The sequence below is a fragment of the Gossypium hirsutum genome, chromosome A07 (assembly GCF_007990345.1).
Source record: "Gossypium hirsutum isolate 1008001.06 chromosome A07, Gossypium_hirsutum_v2.1, whole genome shotgun sequence".
Taxonomy (NCBI): domain Eukaryota; kingdom Viridiplantae; phylum Streptophyta; class Magnoliopsida; order Malvales; family Malvaceae; genus Gossypium; species Gossypium hirsutum.
In genome coordinates, this window is record NC_053430.1 from 59770627 (window position 1) to 59796231 (window position 25605).

Consider the following 25605-nt stretch of genomic DNA (forward strand, 5'->3'; position numbering starts at 1 on the left):
GTTTATTAGTCGAAGTCTCCCATGTTACAGGGATCGACTACACTGACCTTTGTGCATTACGACTTGGATATCTCCCTGCACAGAGTTTCAATACTGATGCCGTTTGTTTCTATAGAAACTAGACTCAGAGAGGAATCTATACATATATGGTATGACTCCTAATTATCTCTGGTTGATTTATAATGAATTTCCAAAGTCGGAACAGGGAATCCAGAAACCGTTCTGGCCCTGTCTCACGAGAACCTGAATATCTCTTAACATACTGTCCATATGATCTTTTCGTTGCTTCTATATGAAAATAGACTCATCGAGCTTCGAATACATAATTTATTCATCAATTAATTCCACTCCTACTATTTTTTTAGTGATTTTTCAATCTCATGTCACTGCTGCTGCCAGCATCTGTTACGAAAGTAACTAGGTCCATTTCATGCCTACTCCTTGATCCAACTCAATCGAACATTCATGCCATTTTCGCATGGCTTAAAGTTTACATACCAAAGTTCAAACACAACATAATAGCCTATACATGCCGAAATGTTCTCCTAAGCCGACTAAGAAGAAAGTACCAAAACTTGCTATCCGGTGTGATGACTTCGATGACGGCCCGACCACGCAAAAAGAGATGTGTCCAAGAAACCTAGAATAGGTGACAAGGAAACACCGAGTGAGTTTATAACTCAGTAAGTCATAAGCTATGCACTACCATCCATCAATAACATTATCACAAGAGAAAACAAAATGGAACGAGGCTAATTACTCCATCCATTCCGAACCATACCGTAGTTCCTCCGACCTATCGGTTTAATTTCATACCAATTTATGCATTCACAATCCACATACTCATCAATAGGATATTCGAGGCATTTTCATAAATCATTTTATTTTCGTTACAAACATACAACTAAACGGCCTTTCACCCATTCTACGATAAATTTCATGTACGTGACTTCAAGTATATTTGTCACATAGGTTCAAACTTACCAAGCTCAACACCAAGTATAGACATAGCACCTATTAGCCATGAACTCAAGACACTTACCCGATCCGCTGTCCGTGATCGACTCAATAGCGTCGCACACTTAGTGTCCATAATGATTCAAGAATATATATTAAGTCCGCACACTCAGTGCTATATAATCAACTCGCACACTTAGTGCTACATAATCAAACTCGCACACTTAGTGCTACGTAGTCAACTCGCACACTTAGTGCTACATAGTCAAACTCGCACACTTAGTGCTACATAGTCAATTCGCACACTTAGTGCTACATAGTCAAACTCGCACACTTAGTGCTACATAGTCAATTCGCACACTTAGTGCTACATAGTCAAACTCGCACACTTAGTGCTACATAGTCAATTCGCACACTTAGTGCTGCACAATTTAAACCCGCACACGTAGCGCCAATCTCATGGTCATAAATGTTTATACTCGCACATTTAGTGCCGAGATCAACAACTCAATACATTTCATTCAACACTTTCATCATCACATACGTACATGCATATATATATTTATTCATTCCATTCAGCATCATTACATAAACGTTATGACCATTTGAATTAATACCAACTATATGCTTAATGACTTACCTCGTGTTGGGTAAGACGGTTCCAACTCGGCTACTCGATGACCTTTTCTTTGCCTTTGCTCGATTCACCTCCTTTAACTCCTTGAGCTTAATCAATAATTTAACTAGTTTAACCACCTTGCTAAATATTTACAATCCAATTTCACATGTATATGTATGTTAGTATATTCGGCTAATAACCTCATGCAACTACCATATCATCAAAAATCTAATCACACATGCACATGCATTAGGTAAGTTACCTTTGCTAATTTTAAACCCAACATCACACAAGCTCTCAAGTGATGGCCGAATGCTTCTTTTGTTACCCAACTAATCATTCGACAATTTCATCCCCTTTACCATCCTTTTATGCCTAATTATCTAAATCAAGATAAGATCATCAACATGCCTAACCATAGCCGAATGTGCAACATTAATCTATCACCTCTATCTCTTAAATACTATCAAGTTCATTTACTTCTAATTTCTTAAGTTCAACATCTTAATGCCCATTATAGCCACTCCCATAATCTAAATTTAAAAATCGGCAACACCCACATTTCAACTATCTTAGCCGAATACTCCTCAACACTTAGACTAAAGTATGCACATTAAACTTAATACAACTTTCATTATTCCTTTCACCCTCAAACATAATTTATAAATCTTGCCCTTCCTTCCATGTTTCGGTCAATTATTCAAATTACCTCATAACATGAACATTCTTTTCAACTAATCTAGCATGACTCATTCGGCCTTAACAAAGAACCACTTTTCATACAAGGACAAAAATAAATCAAATGAACCTCCCATTTAAACCCCATTCTATCTTCTACTTACTCAATAATACATGTTTCTTAGTTCATATTCATCTATAACTATTTCAAATCACATACTACAAAACATCATCAATTTGGCATATAAGAACATAACCAAAGGTTTCTTGCAACACAACTCAAAAATCAACGCATGGGTCATGTTATGAGCATCAAAACAACTCAACTTCACAAAAAAATGCCAAAAGAACCACATGATATCATACCTTAATCTATAAACTCACTTGGCCGAATGTCCTAGCTTCCATTTTTCTTTTCTTTTCCTTATGGTTTCGGCAAGATGATGGAACTTTGTTTTTATCACCACTTACTAATATAAATTTATTATACATAATTCCCACCAAATATAAAAAATGAAGACAAGGGAACACCATAATGCATGCGTATGTTGGCCGGCCATTCACATTCAAAAATGGTCTATTTGACATGCAAGTCCACTCTTTTTGGTACATGCACTAATAGACCATTTTAAATTGGACTATCATATTTTCACCATGTCTCAAATCGATCCCTATTAACAATTTCTCATGCAATTGGTAAAATTAGGGAATGAAACTTCCACATACTCATGTTCACACATAATAAGCATAGAATATAGCAATTAATTATTTTACGACTCGGTCTTGTGGTCCCGAAACCACTTTCCGACTAGGGTCACATTAGGGCTGTCACAATTTCCTCCTTCTTTCCCTAGCTTACGGCATTTGCAAGAGGAAGAAGATGAATACTTTCTCTCCCTTTCTTATTTTATTCCTCTTTTTCCTATTAATTCCTTTCTTTAATTTATTTTAACCATTAACTAATATAAAAAAATTACAATAAAATTCAACTTAGTGGAAGAAGCATCATTGCTTGGCCGGCCACTACTTGAATTTTGGGCAATTTGACATGCAAACCCAAGCTTTCTCACCTTGTTGTTATTTGATCCTTGCAATTTACCTATCATCTTTTCTAAGTTTCTCAACTAAGTCCTTTCAAGAAAATTCACATTCCTAAGACTAAATTAAAACATTAAATTTTCAGACACACACTGTCACACATTAAATATATGCAATAAAAATTAAAGTAAATTTTTATGACTCAGTTTTGTGGTCCCGAAACCACATTCCGACTAGGGTCAAATTAAGACTGTCACAGTGTGTATATGGATTAAATTGAATGAAATGAATAATTTAATGGTGTAATTTGTGTTATATTAGATCAAGAACAAAGAAAATTGGACTTAGATCGAGGGAAGTCCAAAGTAGTTGAATAGTCGACTCGTGTCCGTCTAAAATTCGTATGAGGTAAGTCAAAATTACAATTACGTGTTAAACTAATTAAATTCTGCATATACAAACTTTAATTTGTATTGGATGGCCTTGAGAGCCTGATGAATACCTTTTCAGTAAATTCTGTTAATATGTTGGTATCCGAAAAGCTCTGTACGCTTCTAAAGGAACCTTGACATCTATCTGAGATATCAAGTAAGACCGTGTCTGGGACATCGACTTCGTATCTGATTTCGTGTAAGACCTTGTCTGGGACAGAGGCATTGATATTGAATTACATGTAAGACCACGTCAGGGACATCGGCATTGTACTTGTTTGTGAGTATCGGTATCGTATCTGAACTGTCTGATGATAGAGTAAGAAATATGAGAATGATTATATGAAATGTATAACCTATATAGGTACGTTTGTATTGTCTTAAATTTCTTAATATAAAAGACCCTGTCTCTGTGAAATATGTATGGAATTTGGAAATGAGGCATGACATATAAGCAAACAAATGAGCATGGTTAAGTTTGTGAATTATTCTATGAAATAGTTATGAATCTTTATGGTTGAATTGTACTTATAAGCTTTAGTAGTTAGACCAATTGTATTTGGCTTACTAAGCTCCTTGTAGCTTACTCTGTGTGATTTCTATCTGTTTTTCAGATATCGTAGCTACTGAAGGCTCGGGGATAGTCGAGGATCGTCACCACACTATCGACTTTGTTTTGGCCTTGAAAGTGTAAATTTTAAAGTATGGCATGTATAGGGTAGAATGTCTATGTAATTAAGTTTTGATTTGTATATATATGTTATGCCATGAGAGTTGGCTAGCCAATGATAAGTTTGTGCGTAATTTTGGTGTATGTTTGTAATGTGCTATGTTCTAATACAATTTGGCCATTTTGAACATAGAACTGGTTGAAATTTTTGGTATGATTGTTGTATATTATTGCTTGTAGGATTGAACCCAAAAAAGGGTGGTAAAATTAGCTTAAACCAAGCTTGCTTTGTACCACACGGTCAAAGGCCATGGGCATGCTTTGTGGTCGTGTTTGTTTGGTAGTAACCTCTTAAAAATCACACAGATTTGACACACAGGCGTGTCATATGGCCGTGGCCATAAGTCAGTAGCTAGCCAAGTATCACACGGCCATAGCACATGGGTGTGTCTATTGGCTGTCGGTGAAAGTTAGTATGCCTGCTCTGTTTTGGCACGATTGGATCATATGGGTGTGTCTGGTGCCCGTGTGTGTCACACGGCTTAGTCACATGGGCGTGTGACTTTAACAGTTTTGAACTATTTTGTTAAGTTCTAAAAATTCTGAATGTGTTCGTTTTAGTCCAGACCTTTCTTAAAAGTACATTTTAGGTCTCGTAGACCATCTTAAGAGATGATTGCTTGTGAAATGATGTTATATGATATCTGTGATTCTGAATTGGTTTGAAATGTTCTATTTTTCTGGTAATGCCCCTTACCTATTCCGACGATGGATACGAGATAGGGGTGTTATATTTTATTAGTATCAGAGCTACGGTTTGGTCAGTTCTAGCACTACCATAGCGTATGTGAGTCTAGCTATATATGCCATATATCTGAAACTATGATAGTGTGATGAATCCTGACATTGAAATGTGCTTTTATATAGCAACGGATCCCAATAGAGCCGTAGCTGATAATGTTGAAAGTAATGCGCCTACCCCCACGCAAGGGACAGTGCAAGATGATTCACAACCGGCTATGAGTAGCAGTGATAGCGAGGCTAAGCAAGCCTTCTATCAGATGATGAATGAATGGTTCACCCAATACATTAGAACCAATCCAGCTGTACAACAACCTCCACCCCCGGTTAATCCTTCTCAAATTCTTGCTATGCCCTCGGTGAGTCTGGTTCAGCTAAGTAGACCACCGGTTAAATAATGATGCTGAAAGAGCCGAATTTTGGTTAGAGAACATGATAAGAGTGTTTGATGAAATGTCTCTGAATCTTGAGAATGTGTGAAATATGTCGTTTCACTTCTGAGAGATACGGCGTACCATTGGTGGAAAACCTTAATATCTGTGTTTCTGAGAGAACAAGTACATGGGATTTCTTTCAAGCTGAATTCCAAAAGAAATATATATCAGTCAAAGATTCATCGATCAGAAATGCAAAGAGTTTCTCGAGCTTAAACAAGGTCGTATTTCTGTCACTGAATACGAACGTAAATTTGTGAGATTGAGTCAGTATGCTTGAGAATGTGTATCGAATGAAGCAATAATGTGTAAAAGGTTTGAAGATGGACTAAACAAAGATATTCATTTGTTAGTTTGGATTTTGGAGATTAAAGAAATGGTAGTACTCGTTAAGCGAGCTTGTAGAGCTGAAGAATCAAGTAAAGAGAAAAGAAAAGCTGATTCTGAAGCTAAAGATGCTAAAAAGAGATCTTCAAGTAGACCATTTCAGTCTGTGTCAAAGAAATTCCGAGATGATCAAAGCCGTCCAAATGCTAAAGCGGGACATTTGAATCGAGATCGAGCTAGATCGCATCCAAACTTCAAAGTCCCTACTATTTTTGTTGCTAGTGTCGGGAATGTCAGATCTGAGAGACCTGAATGTAAACACTGTGGTAAAGACATCCGAGAAATTGTAGATTGAATGATTAAGCCTATTTCCGATGTGGATCTCTGGACCATTTTGTAAGAGATTGTTCTAAACCTGCTGAGTAAGAGAATGTACAGAATCCAAGACTGAGCAACACCTCAGCTAGAAGTAAACCTTCTAGAAATACGGGAAATGTTAGCGGTGGTCAAAGAGCTACTAGGGATACTGCTATTAGATTTGAGGCCAGAGCACCTGCCAGAGCCTATGCTATCCAAGCTCGTGAGGAAGCCTCGTCTTCGGACGTAATTACTGGTACATTTACTCTTTATGATACTTCTGTGATTACATTGATAGACCCTAGATCAACGTATTATTATATTTGTATGAATTTAGTACATAGTAAGACTTTTCCTGTAGAGTCTACTGAATTCGTAATTAGAGTATCGAACCTCTTAGGCAAAAGTGTCTTGGTTGATAAAGTCTTCGAGAATTGCCCGTTAATGATTCGAGATGTCTGTTTTCCTACTGATTTGATGCTTTTGCCTTTTGAAAAATTTGATATAATTCTGGGAATGGATTGGTTAACTCTGGACGATGCTATTGTGAATTGCAAATGAAAAGTAATTAATCTAAGGTGTAAGAATGATGAGATAATTCGAATTGAGTCTAGTGATCTGAATGGACTACTAGATGTGATATCTACAATGAAAGCACGGAAATTTGTGAAGAAAGGCTGTGAAGCCTACTTAGCTTATGTGTTAGACTCGAAAGTGGATGATAGGAAAGTTAAATCAATGCCCATTGTCTGCGAATTTTCTGATGCATTTCCTGAAGAACTATCGGGTTTGCCTCCGATTCGAGAAGCTGAGTTTGGCATTGAATTAGTGCCTAGTACTACTCCAATTTCAATAGCTCCGTATAGAATGGCTCCGACCGAGTTGAAAGAATTAAAATCTCAGTTGCAAGAATTGACCGATCGAGGATTTGCTAGACCGACTTTTCACCATGGGGTGCTCATGTTCTGTTTGTGAAAAAGAAAGATGGCACAATGAGAATGTGTATTGATTACCGTCAACTTAATAAAGTGACTGTAAAGAACAAATACCCTCTGGCTAGAATTGATGACTTATTCGATCAGTTGAAAGGTGCTACTGTGTTTTCTAAGATAGATCTGAGATCGGGTTACTACCAATTGCGAGTAAAGGATTTTGATATTCCGAAAACTACTTTTAGAACGAGGTACGGGCATTATGAATTTTTAGTTATGCCTTTTGGATTAACAAATGCACCTGCTATCTTTATAGATTTGATGAATAGAATATTCAGACCGTATTTAGATCAATTTTTTGTATTATTATTGATGACATATTGATTTATTCACGTGATGAATTTGAACATGCCAAGCATTTGAGAATAGTGCTACAAACTCTACGAGATAAACAGTTGTATGTAAAGTTTAGTAAATGTGAATTCTGGTTGCGAAAAGTTGGTTTCTTAGGTCATATTGTATCAGCCTCCAGTATCCAGGTTGATCTGAGCAAAATTTTAGCTATTCTGGACTAGAAACCTTCGAGGAATGTATCTAAAGTCTGTAGTTTTCTGGGACTCGCTGGTTATTATAGAAGATTCCTAAAAGGTTTCTCGATGATTACAACTCCGTTGACAAAGTTGCTCTAGAAAGATATGAAGTTTGAGTGGTCTCAAAGATGTCAGAACAGTTTTGATCAGTTGAAGACTTTGTTGACTGAAGCTCCAGTATTAGTACAACTTGAATCGGGTAAAGAATTCATTGTTTACAGTGATGCTTCATTGAATAGACTAGGTTGTGTTTTAATGCAAGAAGGAAAAGTTGTTGCTTATGCTTCGAGACAGTTGAAGCCGCATGAGAAGAACTATCTGACACACGATCTTGAGTTAGCTGCCATTGTATTTTCTTTGAAGATCTGGCGTCACTATCTGTTTAGTGAGAAACGTCATGTGTTTTCAGATCATAAAAGTTTGAAGTATTTAATGACGCAAAAAGATTTGAATCTGTGATAGAGAAGATGGTTAGAACTGCTAAAAGACAACGAACTTGTGATTGATTATCACCCGGGAAAAGCAAATGTTGTTGCTGATGCTTTAAGTCGAAAATCATTATTTGCTTTGAGTGCGATGAATGCTCATTTAGTTCTGTCTGATGATGGTTCAGTTTTAGCTTAATTAAAAGCAAGACCTTTGTTCTTACAACAGATCTGTGAGGCTCAAAAGAGGGATAATGAAATTATAGTTAAACGAACTCAGTGTAATTCTGATTCTGATTCTGAATTCTGAATAGATGTTGATGACTGTCTGAGATTTAGAAATACACTTTGTGTTCCAAGAAATCCAGAGTTGATTCAAATGATTTTGAGTGAAGCTCACAGTAGTAGATTTTTTGTATATCTGGGGAGTACGAAAATGTATAATGATCTGAAGAAGCATTATTGGTGGTCCAGAATGAAAAGAGATATCCTTAATTTTGTTTCTAAATGTTTAATCTCTCAGCAACTTAAAGCTGAACATCAGGTGCCATCTGGGTTATTACAACCAATTATGATTTAGGAATGGAAATGGATCGAGTGACCATGGATTTTGTTTCGGGTTTACCCCTGTCTCTGAGAAAGAAAGATTCGATCTTGGTTGTAGTTGACAGATTAATGATGTCAGCTCATTTTATTCTAGTACGATCTGATTTCTCACTCGATAAATTGGCTGAGTTATATATTTCTGATATTGTGAGATTGCATGGTGTGCCATTGTCGATTGTGTCAGGTAGAGACCCAAGATTTACATCGCAATTTTAGAAGAAGTTGCAAGATGCTTTGGGTACTAAATTGCATTTTAGCACTGGTTTTCATCTGTAAACTGATGGTCAATCTAAACGGATAATTTAGATACTCGAGGATATGTTGAGATGTTGCATTCTTGAGTTTGGAGGTGCGTGGGAACAATATCTACCCTTGATTGAATTTGCTTATAATAATAGTTTTTAGTCGAGCATCAAAATGGCACCGTATGAAGCCTTATACGGTATAAAGCGTAGAACTCCATTATACTGGTCTAAGCTCAATGAGAATAAGATTTACGGTATTGATCTGATAAAAGAAACTGAACAGAAGGTCAAAGTAATCTGAGATAGTCTAAAAGTTGCCTCCGATCATCAGAAATCATATGCAGATTTAAAAAGAAAAGATATCGAATTTGAGATCGGTGATAAAGTGTTTCTGAAAGTATCTCCGTGGAATAAACCGTTCCGATTTGGTAAAAAGGGCAAGTTGAGTCTGAGGTTCATCGAACGGTATAAAATCATCGAACGAGTTGGGCCGGTTGCTTATAGATTGAGGCTACCCTTTGAGTTAGAAAAGATTCATAACGTGTTTCACGTATCAATGCTTCGATGATATAGATCTAATTCTTTGCATGTAATTTCACCGTCTATGATTAAAATTTAGTCCGATATGACTTACGAAGAAAAGCCGATCCGTATTTTAGCTCGTGAAGTAAAAGAGCTGCGAAACAAGAAAATTCCATTGGTTAAAGTGATATGGCATCGACACAGTGTTGAAGAGGCCACATGGGAGTCTAAAGATGCTATGAAAAAAAATATCCAAATCTATTTAATGGTAAGATTTTCGGGGACGAAAATCCCTAAGGGGGGAGAATTGTAACAGTCTAGTTTTGACCCTAGTCTGAATCTATTATGCCATGAGGTTGGCTAGCCAATGATAAGTTTGTGCATAATTTTGGTGTATATTTGTAATGTGCTATGTTCTAATGTGATTTGGCCATTTTGAACATAGAATTGGTTGAAAATTTTGTATGATTGTTGTATATTATTGCTTGTAAGAATGAACCCAAAAAGGAGTGGTAAAATTGGCTTAAACCAAGCCTGCTTTGTACCACACGGTCAAAGGCCACGGGTGTGCTTTGTGGCCGTATTTGTTTGGCAATAACCTCTTAAAATCACACAGCTTTGACACATGGCCGTGTCATATGGCCGTGGGCATAAGTCTGTAGCTAGCCAAGTATCACACGGCCATAGCACACGAGCTGTCTATTGGCCGTGGGTGAAAGTCAGTATGCTTGCTCTGTTTTGGCACGGTTGGATCATATGGGCATGTCTGGTGCCCGTGTGTGTCACACGGCTTAGTCACACGGGCGTGTGACTTTAATAGTTTTGAAAGATTTGGTGAAGTTCTGAAAATTATGAATGCGTTCGTTTTAGTCCAGACCTTTCTTAAAAGTACATTTTAGGTCTCGTAGACCATCTTAAGAGATGATTGCTTATGAAATGATGTTCTATGATATCTGTGATTCTAAATTGGTTTGAAATGTTCTGTTTGTCTAGTAATGCCCCTTACCTATTTCGACGACAGAGATGGGATAGGGGTGTTACACTTTCACCTTGTTACCTTGGCAGAATATCTCATCACCCCTCTCTATTTCTTTTGTTTTCGATTTTGGCAAGTGCTCATTGACTCCTCTTCTCTTCTCTCTCAAGTAACTCCCTATTTGGTCGAACACCCTTTTCCTTCCCCCTTCTTAACTCTTTCAAGTATCGACATCTCCCTCTCGTTGCACTTTGTTACTTTTGCCGAATACTTCTCCCCCTCTTTGCCTCTACTCTTTCTGGTTTCAGGAAATTTCTCCCTTGTTGTTGTGGTGTTACCTTCTGGTGGTCGAATCCTTGGCTTATAGCTGAACGCCCTGCCTTTGTCGCCATCTCTGTTTGGGCTCACGGGGTGCGATTATTACATCTTATGCCTCGGTTCAAGTGTGTGCTTTTGAGGGTAGGCCGATCACTTCTGTTCCCTATCCTAAGTTTACACTTTCAGTAAGTTACTATACACTTGGTTCAATGACTTGTGTGAATGGTAATAATTAACAAGTGGTGATTGGAATGCAGGAAGTCTTTAAGGGTCATAAGCGATCTCTTGCAATGGTTTTAGTGTGATCAATCAAGGCAAGTGATAGGTAATCTCTTAAACAAGTGTTGGCTAGGGTTCTTTCCAATTCGTTTGATAGGCGATTAACTGAAACTTCTGATTGTGATAGGTTTGGAGTACTCATGGGCTAGTAGCGCACTTTCGCAATCAAGGTGTGTAAACAAACGTTGCCCTAATTGTAAATCAACAAAAGCCGAAATAAGTGATTGTCGACACCACGCAGGCGTGTGCTCGTTCGTGTGGTAATCCGAATGCCTAAACGTGGGCGTAAGATCGTTGAGGCCATCCATGAGCGATTTCATGGGCCGAGACCATTTTGGGCCATTTTGGGCTGAAATGGGCTGTGTGGGACCCACGGGTATGTGGGCCCCACACGGGCAAACCACACGAATGTGTGGAGAATGTTGGGCCAGGTTGTGTAATCCACACGGCCAAGGCCATTTTTGGGCTATGTGGACCTCACAGGCGTGTGGGCCTACATGGGCCTGCATTATGGGCTTTGGGCCCATTATCACTGTTTGACTGTTAATGTTGCACGAGTCATCCTAGACGACTGTGGATCTACTGTTGGGTCGATAAGTATACCTAGATCCCCAAAATTGATAAAATGACAGTTATGCCCTTATGTGCTAAAATGACTATTATTCCCTTATGAGATGTATGACTGATTGAGCATGTCATTTTATATATATTGCATACATGTATGATATTATGATATGTTACATGGGGGTGGGTTTATTATTGTAACACCCTCTACATGTGTCCGACGTCGGGACAGGATATGAGGCATTAACGGACTTAAATGCAAACAATCATGCAATCTGGGCCATAAAATTTCGTTCATATTTTAAAACATTCAATCACGTGCACATAGTCCTTTATATGGTTTTACAAAATCTAAAACATACTTTAGAAAGGGTTCGGGACTAAACCGAGAACTTTGGAAAGCTCTAGGAAAAACTTAAGAATTTTTCTCATGAAATAGGGTCACACGCCCGTGTGCCATCAACACGCCCGTGTCCTCAGGCCATGTAACTCTCTGTATATGACGTCAGCAAATAAATTGAACCACACGGCTAGGCCACGCGCCCGTATCACCAGGCCGTGTCCCTCACATGGTTGAGACACACGGCCGTGTCTCACACCGTGTAGTGAACTCTTAGGATATTTTCCAAGCCTTTTTGTTACCCTTACATGCACACACATATACATGGATCTAATGGCATTCAACATCCTCAATTATGATACAAACATATCATTTACCTATCAACATGCATGTGTTACACATTCCCACATTAAGCCAAGACTAGCCATACCATAGTTATCTTTGTGCCAATTTATTTCAACTTATCATCAAACTTCCATGTTCAAAGCATTATTATTTATCTCCATGTTACACATTTAATTCATGGTCATAAAACATGCATTCAACACACATGACATATTGCCAACCATTCATGACAAACAAATATAATCATATATTCACATCATAAGCAATAAATCATAACTTAACTAGCTATAGTTACAAGCCATAATCAATATGAGCCACATCTCATGGCCATATACAATAGCTCAAAATAGGCCAATACATTTGGCCAAATCATAATAACACATGTCATAGAACTAGGTCCCTATACATGCCACTCAATTGATAATTCTAACATATGTAACAATATTCCAAATGTATTGGCTTGATAGTGTAAGGCTGCCTTCGAAGATCTCCAACCCCAAGCTGACTTGACAACACTAAAACAAATGGAAATGAGGGAGTAAGCTTAAAGCTTAGTAAGTCCATATGAAAATAATAAGCAAATTATCAACATGATTCCATGGAAATATTATCATAATTACACTTTTACTTATTTTCTAGTCATGTTGTTTTCTCGAGTCATAGTTACTAAATTATTTATATCTGGAGCTACAGAACTCCAAATTAAGATCTGTAAATTTTCCCTAAAACTAGACTCATATATATTTTTACCATTAAATTTCCAGAATTTTTTGTCTCACCAATAAGTATAGTTTATTCTTTAAAGTTACCCTTGTTCTGCTACTTGATAGCTTCAACCTTTCTTTACTAAAAGTCAATTATCTTATAGTACATATTTTTATTAATGTTTCCATTTGTTTCTCTTGAAAATAGACTCATTAAGGATTTTAATCATATAAATTATAACCCATAATTATTTTTTTTTACAATTTTTAATGATATTTCCAAGTCAAAATAGGGGATTCTAAAATCATTCTGACCTTGTCTTACTAAAATTCAAATATCTCATAATATGAAATTCTTTTACTTACATCGTTTCCTTTATATGAAAATAGACTCAAAAATATTTAATTTCATATCTTATTCAACCTCTAATTCGATTTCCATGATTTTTTGTTATTTTTCAAAGTTACATAACTGTTGCTGTCTAAAATTGTTTTATTAAAAATTTCACTCTTACATAATTTCACTTACTCCATTCCATCTTACCGAAAGTTTGCTCAACTATCGAGCACATTGCTCATAAATTTCCACAAAAATATACTTGCACTTATTCATCACATGTTCATGTTCACGTTCACATGTATTTTCACTTAGTTGATTTCCCGTTGAACTTATTGAAATTATAACAGATACACAATTGCCTGCACATATTACCACCCTTGTAACCGAAGCTATCTGGTACACATAGTAGCTTGCGCTTAGTACTACACATGCGACTAACAATCTGGTATACGTAGTAGCCTGCACTTAGTACTACACATGTGACCTAACCATCTGATACACGTAGCAGCCTGCACTTAGTACTACACACGTGATTGAAGTTGTCGGGTACGCATAGTAGCCTGCAGTTAGTACTACACATACGACCTAACTATCTGGTACACGTAGTAGCCTGCACTTAGTACTACACACGTGACTTAAAACCATCTTAAACATATAGTAGCCTGCACATAATACTACACATGTGTTCTCACAATGGATCATTCGTATCATTTCTATTCCGAAGGTTCAACCGGGAAATTTCTCACTTTTCAACATTTAACAAACTCATTCATAGTCTATTTCAATTAGTAATTTACATCAAATGATCATTCTATAGGCAGCCACATCTCATATAATAACGAAAAATAATAACATAAAAAGAATCGATATATTATTTACATACAAACTTACCTCGGATGCGAGCACGGCTATTTATTCCGATTTAGTCCATAATCTCATTCATTCCCAATCTATGCCTAAATCTCATTTTCCTTTATCTATAATATCATATTTAGCTTAATAATTAGTCACATTATTCATATGGGTCCAAAAATCATATTTTTACAAATTTTTATTTTGACCCCTAAACTTTCACATATTTGTACTTTTTCCCAAGGCTCGTAAAATTATTTTTATCCAATTTCCTTGCATTCTAAGCGTAGCCGAATAATTTCGATAACTAGCAGCCCTTAATTTCCACTAAATCACACTTTTATGATAAATTTGTAACTTTTGCAAAACAGTCTTTTTTGACAATTTCATCGAAAATCACTTAGTAAAAGTCGTTTATTACACACCGAGCATTCATTTTCTACCATTATACATAAAAACACATGCATGTCATCCATGGGTAAATTTTTAAACACAAACCCTATCTCAAAATATGGCTAGAAATGAGTAGATCTTGTTACGAGGATTTCAAAAACATAAAAATCATTAAAAACGGGGCTAGAACGGACTTACAATCGAGCTTGGAAGCTTGAAAAACCCTATCTATGTCTTCTCCATGCAAGTTTCGACCATGGGGTAGAAGATGGACAAAAATTGGCTTTTAATTTTGTTTTTAATTCATTTTAATTACTAGATTACCAAAATGCCCCTAACTTAAAAATATTCTATTTCACCCATTTCATGCCCATTTTTGTCCAAAAAATTATCCAATGGTCTAATTACCATTTAAGGGCCTCCAATTTAAATTTCCATAACAATTAGACACCTCTAACATGTAGAACTCAACTTTTGCACTTTTTACAATTTAGTCCTTTTGACCAAATTGAGTGCCCAAACGTCAAAATTTTCAAACGAAATTTTCAAAAAATCATCCCGTGAAATTGTAGAGCATAAAAATATAATAAAAATAAATTTTAATGTGTCAAATTTGTGGTCTCGAAACCACTGTTCCGACTAGGCCCTAATTCGGGATGTTACAATTATGATTGGAGGAAGTGTACTGTATTGGCAGCTCTGCTGCAAATACTGTTTAGTGCTGTAACCGATGCTATTTTGGAGTGTAGGGATGGGTGGGTTGATTTTATCCCCACATGGAGTGTAGGGTTGGACGGAGTGGAGTGTAGAGGCTGGTTGGGTAAGATTTTTGATTGCATATCTGTACTGTTACTGTTACTGTAATGGGCTAAGTCCCACACTAATACTGATACTATAATGGGCTAAGGTCCAAACGAAAACTGAACTGTTACTGACACGGGCTTAGGCCCAAACTGTATTTGCCTACTGCATGATTGACTGTATGTTTTTAAGGGATTACATATTGAGTTTTTGTAAACTCACCCTTCTGTTTATCTGCGCAGGTAATCCCCAGTCTTAGGTGGCTCGCTGCTACGAGGGACTCAAAGGTAGCCACACAACCGCTTGGACTTCCAAATTAAATTTTAAATAACAAGTATTTTAATTTGGCTATCTTTTTATGTAATAAGGATTCTATAAGTTTTTAATCTTTAATTTGGGCTTTTAATTATTTTGATTCATAGCTGCTAGCAGTAGGACAAGACGCGTTTTTTCAAAAGACTAATGTTTTCCAAAAATACCAAGAATACGTAATTGTTTAAGAGCTTCCTCAAGAGACAATGTTTTAAAAATTTTAACATGAGTAACATTTTATGAGCGACATGTTTTAAAATCATAATTAAGAATACATAACATAGAAAAAGGGTTTTCTTTCGATATCAAGCTTTGTGAAAAACACTCATATGTAACATCGTGAGATTCAGCCATAACGTCTATGCTGGGTTTAGGGTGTTACAATGTGGGCATTCAAAGTAAGGACACACAGTCGTGTCTCAGCCCGTTTCCGTGCCTATGTAACTCACTGACTTGTGTCACATGGCCAAGCTATACGCCCGTGTGCCAGGCTGTGTACCCTTCGAAGTAACCTCACATGCCCGTGTCTCAAGCCGTGTGCTAGGTCATGTAACATCCTAACTTGGAACCCTTTAAAAGATACAGCAGAAACACAGCTGTGCCACCTAGCCGTGTGTCACACACAGCTGAGACACACGCCTGTGTCTCTTCCTATGTGGATGAAAATAGGTCATTTTTCAAGCCATTTTTCTCACCCATCTTAGCGTTGAACCTACATCCAAATTTGCACATATATACAAGCATTCAAATTGCATTAAAACCAAGTATAATAAGCAATCCTAATATGTTATATACACATCCAACCAATATGCCCAAAGGCACCTCAATTATAATATCAAGCCATGTACATCCATATATTTAAATTTACCATAGTATTCACTACTTTCAAAACTAAGCTTACCTCATCAAATGCCACTTAAATTACCTAACAACCAAACACTAAAAAGGTACCATTTGTATCATTCCACTACTAGCACTAATAGACTCTTATGCCATTGAAAGCAAAGATACCAAATCACCACATTTCAAGCATATCACATAACCTTTATAACATACATTTTTAAACTAGTCTTTCATCTTTATTTATTTAAACACCTATTCAACATAAATATTAGCATAAAAAATTAAATTCATCATCATTAAACCATTCATAAGTGATTGCATCCACATCATTTTATCAAGTCAAAAGATACATATAACCTAGAAACAAAGGGTCCAAACACATAACTTCGTAGTTCATTTTTACACCAAAATTGACTAGACACATATACATATATACTTATAGCCACATACACATGCCACAATCCCAAAAGAGTTCAAATGCTTCTAACAAAGATAAATAGTGTGAGCCAAAGTTTTGATCCATCCCCAGTCAGTAGAAGAAATCTACAGAACAACACACAAACACGTATAATCTTATAAAGCTTAATAAGTACATAGCAATTCATTTAACTTAACATTAAATGCATAAACTTTTATTTTATTTGATTAATGCTGCCAAAATGTAACCACGACACAAAAGTGTTATCAGGAGTACTGAAGTACAACAGAGGCACGTAAGTGTGATTAGGGATACCAAAGTACAATAGGGGAAAAATCAAGCGCGATCAGGGGTACCGAAGTACAAAAAGGGCACATAGGTGCGATCAGGGGTATCGAAGTACAACAAGGGCACGTAAGTGCAATCAAGAATATAATTATATAATAATTAACTACTTGATTATAAAATATGAATACTTCAATAAATCAAATGATACAATTTAATTACTCTAAACTTACTTCGACAACTATCGCATAGGAGTACGATTGGTTAATCCAGAATTTTCGCCTTTCCTTGATTTAAATCCGTTGAGATTTATCTTGATCTAAATAAATAAATTCAACCAATTTAATAACACTTCTTGTAACGCCCCATACCCGAGACTGTCGCTGGAGTCGAACACGAGGTGTTAACAGACTTAATTCATTACTTAAATAGCTCAAACAATTTATTTTTAAAATTTTTAGTTAAACTAGCAATCTGCGTCACAGTCGCTTAAAAATTCATATCTTGAGTTACAAAAATCTAAATCTAATTCCATCAATTTTCCCTGAAATTAGACTCATATATCTATTTACTAATTTTTTTATAGAATTTTTTGTCAAGCCAATTAGTACAGTTTATTAGTTAAAGTCTCCCTTGTTTCAGGGTTCGACTGCTCTGACCTCTGTGTATTAAAATCAGATATCTCTCTGTACAGAATTTCAATGACTATGAAGTTTGTTTCTCTTAAAACTAAACTCAATAAGGAATCTTTACATATAAATAATTACTTCTAATTATATTTGAAAAATTTATGGTGAATTTCCAAATTCAGAACAGGGGATCCAGAAATTGCTCTGGCCCTGTTTCACAAATATTTAAACATCTCATAAAATATAACTCATATACCTGTTTTGTTCCATCCATATGAAAATAGACTTATAATTATTCAATTCCATATATTATTCATTATCTAATTGTATCTCTACTAATTTTAGTGATTTTTCAAACTCACGTCACTGCTTCTGTCTGAATCTATTTTATGGTAAATTTTACCTATTTCATGGTTTCCATGGATTAGCTAGCAATTTAGCATACATAACACCAAATATGATCATGATTAGCCATTCCAATGGCTAATCATTACCAAGCATTTCCATACCACTCAATAACCATATCATAAGACCATATACACAAAATGATTATAATGCTATACATGCCATACTCAAAATATACAAGCCATTATGCCAAGATGGTATACGGATAGTGTGAGCATGCCTCCGACCGTTTCCGATTTCCGAGCTGGCTTGTCAACACTACAAGGAATGAAAATGAGGGAGTAAGCATAAATGCGTAGTAAGTTGACATGCAAATAGCAAGTAACACAACTATATAAGCAAACATAAAACATCATTTGCATAATCATCACCGAGACATTCATATCACATTTTCATTTATCATCTTACCATATTGTTGTTATATCGAGTTTTCAACCCGAGGGTTAAGTACATACCTGTTCAAAGTATTCATTTCACAACACTTACCAATACATCTCTTTCATCTCGAGTATTCCTCCATTTGAGTAGAATTTTACCCGTTGAACACATCAGAATATAATTCGGATACATAGAAAGTTTGCACATAAGTGCCACATATGTAGCCAAGCTACCATGTAACCCGCCCATAAGTGAACTCGGACTCAACTCAACGAGCTCGGGCTTTCGCATCCATAAGTGAACTCAGACTCAACTCAACGAGCTCGGATGCCTAGTTACATCTCTCGAACTCGGACTCAACTCAACGAGTTCAGACATTCACATCCATAAGTAAACTCGGACTCAACTCAACGAGTTCGGATGCCCAAATATCCTAGTGACATGTCACTTGTATCCTAATCCATTCCTAAGGTTCAACGGGACCTTTTTCTCAACCATGTGTCTCAACCATCTTCTACGGAAAGCCGTTACCGATACTCGGTAGTATTTTACATTTTCCAAGTATATCACATAATTTGACATATTAACAAACAATTATCACAGTATAATATTTCATAATAATTATCATATCATTTAAATAACATTAAAACATTTAAAATAATAACTATGTTACCAACATTTACATATGAACTTACCTCGTATGCGAAAATGGCTACTTTTACCATTTCGTCCACAACTTGGTATTTTCCCCATTTTAGCCCGAATTTTAGTTTTCCTCGCTCTATCATTTAAAATATAGTATAATTAGGACTCACATTATACAAATTGACCCAAAATCATATTTTTCCAAAATTACAGTTTTGCCCCTAAACTTTCGCATATTTACACTTTTGCCCCAAAGCTCGTAAATTAAACTTCAGCCTATTTTCTTATGTTTTATGACATGCTGATCATTTTTCCCTTCTATGGTAACATCAAATTCTCACTCTAACATGTACTTATGACTATTAGGTATTTTTACCGATTAAGCCCTTTTGCTCGTTTTCACTTAAAACCGAGTAGTACAAGTTGTCTAACATAATTTAAAACCTCATATTCTATCATAAAACACCAAAATCCAAAAATTTCACATATGGGTATTTTTCCAAATATGAACCCTAGATTGAATTATTGCTAGCATAAGCTTAATCGAGCTACCGGAACTCCAAAAACGTAAAAATCATTAAAAACGAGGCTAGAACGGACTTACAATCGAGCTTGGAAGCTTGAAAAACCCTAGCCATGGTTTCTCCTTGCTATATTCGGCCATGGGGTTGAAGATGAGCAAAATTGGCTTTTAATTTTGTATTTTAATTCATTTTACCCCTAAATGACCAAAATGCCCTTACTACTAAACTTTCCAAAAATTCCATCCATGTCCAATTTTTGTCCATAGACTTAGAAATTGGTAAAATTGATATTTAAGACCTCCTAATTAATATTTCAAAACAATTTCATACTAGAAACTTCTAGAATGCAAGTTTTACAAATTATTCGATTTAGTCCCTAATTTCAATTTAAGCACTTTATGCATAAAATTTCTTCACGAAATTTTCACGCAATCATGCAATCATATCATAGACCTCAAAATAATCATAAAATAATTATTTCTATCTCGGATTTTTTGGTCACGAAACCACTATTCCGACTAGGCTCAAAATTAGGATATTACAACTCTCCTTCCTTTAGGGATTTTCGTCCCCGAAAATCTTACCAGAAAAGTGGTCTTCACTTTTAATCTCATATTCGGTGCCGAAGAACTTTCACTTAGGCTATACCTCCAATATATCTGATTAATTTCTCATATATTCTGAAAGTTTACGAACTCATCTCTTAATTGTTCTTAAATTTTCAACCCTTCTCCGTTTCCCTTGTCATCTTGACATAAAACCAGATCTCAATTTGGTTAACGGAGACTAGAATTCCAAGAAATTCAACAATCAAAGAGACCTGAAATTCCATGAATCTGATGAGTAGGAATTCATTCAATACCGATATGATTTATAGATCTCGCCAAACATTTAACAATAGGATACATCACATTTTCCTCTTTCCGGCATGGAAATATTTCTGACATGGCCTCAAGAATAATCCTTCTCATTTCCATCCCAATATCAACACTGACAAGGATAATTTTGATAGATCCCAATGTTCGGCTTTAACCCCTTTAACAACTCTGATTTTATGTAACATCGAATGCTCTAAACTATCACATTACCTCACTGTCTTGAAACACATCACAATTCATACAACAGTACATTACTGAAAGTCAGGAAGTCTTTACTCAATGTAGACTAGTCTAGTTCAGACGCTTCGGGTACCAATATTCTCTTCTATCCAAACTTTGTCAACATGTAATAAACTTTTCAGCTTTCACAAGATGAAAATCTTATCATTCGTAGTGACTTTAACTAATATCCAACTCTTTCTAATAAATATACACTTCTCGTTCAGACTATTTACTCTTTTATCAGTACAAAAATGAAATTATATTATCAGACTTGAGAAAAATAATCCTGACATAATTGTCACATCAAATCTTTCAAATAAATAATTCACCATACCAACTGAAACTTGCGCTTTTATCACCTATGCCTTTACTGATGTCAAATCCTTACACAGAAATTAGAAAAAAAATCTCAATACTAAAATCACAACATTACCAAGATCAAATTAGAAGTATAGTCATATTTGACATGATTATCACAAGCTGAAGAACGTACTTCGAACATGAGTCATAATTGACGAATTATAGAACAAAGATAACAAGAAAACTGAATAAAGAAATCCAAGATATGATACTATGCCGGAGAATCAAAAACCGAACTCATAGAGAAAATACAGAATACCCCGATAATTCTTCAAAGAAAGAAAGTCCAAAAGAAAACATCATTTAATCCCACTAGAATCAAATATAACAAGAACAATATATCTTCCCATACATATATATCAGATGAAGGATCAAGTAGTAGAAACAGAATCATAATATCATATGTATTCTCTCATCAATTCTTATCAGATGAAATGGAATAGAATACCCGATGAAATAGAGCAATATAAATTATAAACCAGTCAGACTACCAATGCTTTCATCGAACACTAGAATTAGAAGACATTCCCATATAACAAGAATTTCTTCAAAAGATCAATAGCCATAGAAATATTTCTGAGAACGGGTAAACACATAGAACATCTCAAAAGAGACTGCTAAATCTGTCCAGTCATAACTGTCACACTCAGATAGTTCACATTTCAAATATCATTTCCCCAGCTAGTTCTGCCATCACAAATTTCATATTAAACCATTCACTAAAGAAGGTCAATTCTGAATAAATTTTGATTTACACTTTTCTCGACCTTGCACCTGAGTAATTCGATTTACCAAAGAGAATTTCCTTCTCTGACTGGGACAGTGCATAATTCCAATAATCTTTATATCAATCTGATACTTTACTGACTTTGACTTTACTTATCAGCTCATTTTCAATCTCTGATCATACTTATAATTATTCTATCACTGAACTCTTTGGGTTCTCAACCGGAAACTTATTCAATACAAATCTCATGAAATTCCATTATAAGTACCACTTCGGTAAGGGGGAGGGGTTGTAGGACCTCTGACTCGACTTTCTTATACATACACATATGACACAACTTCCATCATCATAGCAACATCATCAAAATCATGTCATTCATTCAGGCAATGCAACATTCATGTTGGCTTACACCAATTTTCCTATTGTCCCATTTAGACAATATACTTATGCATACATTCTATGTTTTCTAGATAGCTTTACTTATCCATTCATTTAATTAAATTAAGTCATACTCATGACATCATATAAGACCAAACAAACATAGATATTTGCATCACAATCACAACTTTCATTTCGTGCATCATCATGTACATATCATTACAATCATATAATTCAGTCCAACAATTTAACATAGATAAGTTCATTTCATTATAATCCTTTATCTCATAAAAATTGTATATCATTAACATTCATCAACATTCAATGTCCAAATCAAGACAAGAACATTTTCATTTCTATCATAATATTATGACTTTTATTCATACCTCTACTACTTTCTATTTATTCCGTTCATCTTATCAAGTAAGCCATATACACTACATCATATAAGCATTAAGCAAATATGGATTTTTATCACATATGCATCATAAACTTTTATTCATACTTTTCTGAACCGAGACTTATCATAATCATAATTTTACTCAAATACCTACACATAACATTGAACATGGTCAGCGCAACTCGGTTGGAGAGTACCCTGTCTAAATAAGACGGTACTCATACGCGTCGGAAGACATCACACTATCACAGATCAGTGGCATGTATAGCTAAACTTTTACACATGCTAGGTTAGCCCGAGAACTGACTAAACCTGCTCTGATACCACCAAATGTAATGCCCCGTACCCGAGACCGTCGCCAGAGTCGAACACAAGGTGTTAACAGACTTAATTCATTACTTAAACAGCTCAAACAATTTATTTTTAAAATTTCCAGTTAAACTAGCAATCTGCGTCACAATCGTTTAAAAATTCATATCTCGAGTTACAAAACTTGAAATCTAATTCCGTCAATTTTCCCTGAAAATATACTCATCTATCTATTTACTAATTTTTTTATAGAATTTTTGGTTAAGCCAATTAGTACAGTTTATTAGTTAAAGTCTCGCCTGTTTCAGGGTTCAACTGCTCTGACCTCTGTGTATTACGAATCAGATATCTCTCTGTACAGAATTTCAATGACTATGAAGTTTGTTTCTCTTAAAACTATACTCAATAAGGAATCTTTAGATATAAATAATTACTTCTAATTGTATTTCAACAATTTATGGTGAATTTCCAAAGTCAGAACAGGGGATCCAGAAATTGCTCTGGCCCTGTTTCACAAATATTTAAACATCTCATAAAATATAACTTATATACCTGTTTTGTTCCATCCATATGAAAATAGACTCATAATTATTCAATTCCATATATTATTCATCATCTAATTGTATCTCTACTATTTTTAGTGATTTTTCAAACTTACATCACTGCTGCTGTCTGAATCTATTTTATGGTAAATTTTACCTATTTCATGGTTTCCATGGATTAGCTAGCAATTTAGCATACATAACACCAAATATGATCATGATTAGCCATTACAATGGCTAATCATTACCAAGCATTTCCATACCACTCAATAACCATATCATAAGACCATATACACAAAATGATTATAATGCTATACATGCCATACTCAAAATATACAAGCCATTATGCCAAGATGGTATACGGATAGTGTAAGCGTGCCTCCGACCGTTTCCGATTTCCGAGCTGACTTGTCAACACTACAAGGAATGAAAAGGAGGGAGTAAGCATAAATGCTTAGTAAGTTGACATGCAAATAGCAAGTAACACAACTATATAAGCAAACATAAAACATCATTTGCATATTCATCACCGAGACATTCATATCACATTTTCATTTATCATCTTACCATATTGTTGTTATATCGAGTTTTCAACCCGAGGGTTAAGTACATACCTATTCAAAGTATTCATTTCACAACACTTACCAATACATCTCTTTCATCTCGAGTATTCCTCCATTTGAGTAGAATTTTACCCGTTGAACACATCGGAATATAATTCGGATACATAGAAAGTTTGCACATAAGTGCCACATATGTAGCCAAGCTACCATGTAACCCGCCCATAAGTGAACTCGGACTCAACTCAACGAGCTCAGGCTTTCGTATCCATAAGTGAACTCGGACTCAACTCAACGACCTCGAATGCCTAGTTACATCTCTCGAACTCGGACTCAACTCAACGAGTTCAGACATTCGCATCCATAAGTAAACTCGGACTCAACTCAACGAGTTCGGATGCCCAAATATCCTAGTGACATGTCACTTGTATCCTAATCCATTCCTAAGGTTCAACGGGACCTTTTTCCCAATCATGTGTCTCAACCATCTTCTACGGAATGCCGTTACCGATACTCGGTAGTATTTTACATTTTCCAAGTATATCACATAATTTGACATATTAACAAACAATTATCACAGTATAATATTTCATAATAATTATCATATCATTTAAATAACATTAAAACATTTAAAATAATAACTATGTTACCAACATTTACATATGAACTTACCTCGTATGCGAAAATAGCTACTTTTACCATTTCGTCCACAACTTGGTATTTTCCCCATTTTAGCCCGAATTTTAGTTTTCCTCGCTCTATCATTTAAAATATAGTATAATTAGGACTCACATTATACAAATTGACCCAAAATCATATTTTTCCAAAATTATAGTTTTGCCCCTAAACTTTTGCATATTTACACTTTTGCCCCAAAGCTCGTAAATTAAACTTCAGCCTATTTTCTTATGTTTTATGACATGCTGATCATTTTTCCCTTCTATGGTAACATCAAATTCTCACTCTAACATGTACTTATGACTATTAGGTATTTTTACCGATTAAGCCCTTTTGCTCGTTTTCACTTAAAACCGAGTAGTACAAGTTGTCTAACATAATTTAAAACCTCATATTCTATCATAAAACACCAAAATACAAAAATTTCACATATGGGTATTTTTCCAAATATGAACCCTAGATTGAATTATTGCTAACATAAGCTTAGTCGAGCTACCAGAACTCCAAAAACGTAAAAATCATTAAAAACGAGGCTAGAACGGACTTACAATCGAGCTTGGAAGCTTGA